Source organism: Lissotriton vulgaris, chromosome 3_1 (assembly GCF_964263255.1).
Source record: "Lissotriton vulgaris chromosome 3_1, aLisVul1.2, whole genome shotgun sequence".
In the NCBI taxonomy this organism is placed as follows: Eukaryota; Metazoa; Chordata; class Amphibia; order Caudata; family Salamandridae; genus Lissotriton; species Lissotriton vulgaris.
The window spans coordinates 959,801,405-959,804,707 of record NC_141689.1 but is presented as its reverse complement, the minus strand read 5'-3'; the positions used below and the strand labels follow the sequence as shown (position 1 = coordinate 959,804,707).

Here is a 3,303-nt window from a genome sequence, read left to right as displayed (position 1 = left end):
AATACACATAATTGATAACAAATTTATATCGAATGCATAGAAATTGTCAAACAAAATGGCAGGCTGTACATTTCAACAACAAATGCATGAACATGCCAGCTTCAACAGGAAAAAATGTGGGCCCTCATTTAAAAGTTTCTTCAAAGGCTCGCACAAAAAACACAATTTCAAACTGCATATGCCAGCCATTAAATGGTAATTGAATCAATACTATCATTTGTACTGTGTTTTGTGAGTGCCTGCGAAAACTTTACTGAGGGATACTTATATTTCAGAGATAAAAATACAGAAAATGGCCCTTGCACATAAAACAAAATATGAGAATAAATTATGGTAGTTTTCCAACTAGTAAGATGAAGGTGATTTAAAGCTAATTAGGAGAATGACGTGTGTAGAACACAAAAAAAAACTGAACATACAAAATTAATAAATAACACCAGAAAATAAGTAACATTTTTGCAACCAAGCTAAATAGGAAAAAGATGATTAGCATCGGAATGAACATGCGTGCAACTCTAGAATTACTTCAGGACATCCAAAACCCCGGAGCACACCATGTACACCTCTATCGCACAAAAATAATTAAGATAGGGCCTGCACCATTTGCAAAAAAGGGAAGTTACACATGGAATAATCTAGTGATAAGATTCCATGAAAGAAAGGACCTACACGCCTAAAGAGCTCAACTACAGTTACCCCACATCAGTCAAGTCATGAGACTGACAAAAGTAATTGAGAAAGCCATTGAAGCAAAATATAATAGTTCTAGACTTGGCGTCCGATTCACATCTTGGTGTTACTCTGTTTCAAAGGGAATGGGGTATTCTTATCACCAAGATAATGGTCCACTCAAAGTGGTTTCGAAATATGTCTGAAGAATTCATTAAAAGTAATCAAACACAAAATAAGACACCAACAGTGGACCTGTATGTCTATATCTGTGTCATGGCCTGAACATGATGGTCAATCTTCTTCTGAAGATCTTAGCTAAATTGGAGCCTACAAAACAATATCACAAGAATGACTAGTACCTATTCAACCTTAGATTCGCTTTGAAATCCACAACAGTGCTACGGTTTACAATAATAGTTGATGTTGTCATACTTTAAATAACATTGTAAACACACATTCCTGATGATCAAAATAGGACATAGAGAAAATCAGAATGTGAACTAAGTACAATAACACAATGTGAAGATGGATGCCCATGAAGAGATGGTTCATGCAACTAGCAAATAGAATGCAAGATATGGCAGTGATGGCGAGGTATGTGTACCCCTCTTACACTGTTTACCCCAGCTATGGGGACCCTACAAGCAGACCCAGCAGGGCGGTCCCCTTCAACGCAGCTAGAAGCAGAGCAAGAAAAGTGGTGAGTACATTCCCCCACCTCCCCACCCCACTATCACCGCCTTAGCCCTTAGACTACCTGGACAGTTACAAGCATGCCCATCCCAAGGCCATACTCATCCAGGTCCCTCTGTGCCTGACCCTCTGCCCTGCCACACTAACACCCAGGAGGTAGGTGTCCAGGTGAATCCAATGGTGGATAAGAGTGTGCAGTGCTCGCTAGCTCCCCATACCGTGGGTCACTGTGGTCTCAGCCCCAGCCAGCCCATTGCACTGCCGCTGCCAGCAGGGATGGCCATAACCACTCGCCCGGTGGCAGCAGCTATGTGCGCTTTGCCCACACCATCGCTGTCTATTCCCCAGTTTCGGACCACCAACTTTTCACCCTGCCACCAGGGGACAGACGGAGGATGTGGCCTCTCTGCCACAAGTGAAAGGGTGACAAGGAGAAAGCAAAGGAGGAGACCGGAAAGCCAGAAGTGGGTGGTGGGTGTTCCCACCAGAGGGCATCACAGCTGAGGTGAATGAGAGCCAGGAGGAGCAAGCCAACGAGAGCCCAAGGGCCCCCAAGTGCAGGATGGCCACCTTTTGAGTTTTTGGAGCAGAAAGACGGCTACTTTTATTGCAAGGATTACAAGACCAGTTGGGGGAGTGCCTATATTTATTGTATTTCTGGAAGCAGAAAGGTTTACTTCAAGCAGCCGCAAGTGCCAAAAGAGCTTTAACCCCTATAAAGTAGAAGCAATACAGTGCCAGTCCTGCTCAAAGAGTTAGTGCTCCTGTCCTCAAAAGTAAAGACACGTAGACCTGAATAGGTCTAATGCCAAGAGCTGTGTGGCTGCTGCAAGGAACAGACACTGTCTTGTGACAACAGGTACTGCTTTAAGAAAAATATCTACCACCCACTTTTTGGTGCTCATCAGTTTGGGGAGGGGAAGGAACCACTTTTGTATTGATGTATTGCACTTTAGGGGCATATGTATGAAAGAATCGCAAAAAACTGTGTTTGCGAGTAAAAATTCGCAAAATGCGATGTATATGATTATTTTGCATCGCAAGAATAAGGAATCGCAAAAATAGCAATTTCTTGTTATGCAAACCAATAATTCTGCGAATATCTGTGCCAATTCTCAAACTGCGAGTTTTCAGCTTGCGAAAATCGCTAAATGAAAAATCGCACTTTTAGAAATCGCAATGAAATGTAAAAAAAGTTTGCAATTTGAGAAAAATGCAAATTCGAAAAATAAGCAATCGCAATTACCACCAAGTGCATGCAGGTGGTAACCAGGTGCAAGCTACTTAAACCAGCCCACAATGCAACAGATTCTTCCACAATGGCAGAACTACAAGGCTGCAAATTCAGGCTCTAGCACAGAGGAGAATGAGACAAGAACGGATCTTCAGGCTGCACGTCACTCTGTTTTAGCAGACTGAAGAGGAGATCCATGAGAAGTACAGGCTGCACCCACAGACCTGATTGAGGAGCTGAAACCCTATTTGGAACACCCAACACACAGGACCCAAACAATTCCCACCCATTTGCAGGTCCGGTGCTCCCTGCACCTCCTGGCCTCAGGGTGCTTTTAAGGGGTTATAGCAATGGCTGGCGGGGTCTCACAGAGTTCCCTGTCACGCTTTTTCATTGCCTTTTTAAATGCAATGCTACAGAGGATACCACATCACATACACTTCCCCAGCACACAACATGCATTACAGCAAACAAAACTGGACTTCTACCAGATTGCACCTTTCCCCCACGTTATTGGCTGCATAGATGGGACCCATGCGGCCATCACCCCCCCCATCAACAAATGAATATGTCTTCAGAAACCGTAAATGCTACCATTCCCTGAATATACAGGTTTTGTGCAATGCCAAGTATATCATCAATGACATTGTACCTAAATACCCAGGCAGTACTCACGACTCTTTCATCTTTAGACATAGTGGGAT

At 43.4% G+C, this 3,303-nt stretch overlaps 1 pseudogene; it reads left to right on the top strand.

Annotated features, from left to right (window-relative positions):
- The first annotated feature begins 1,258 nt into the window (after positions 1–1,258).
- On the top strand, positions 1,259–2,306 carry LOC147727268 (zygote arrest protein 2.L pseudogene; annotated as a pseudogene).
- Positions 2,307–3,303: the final 997 nt, after the last annotated feature.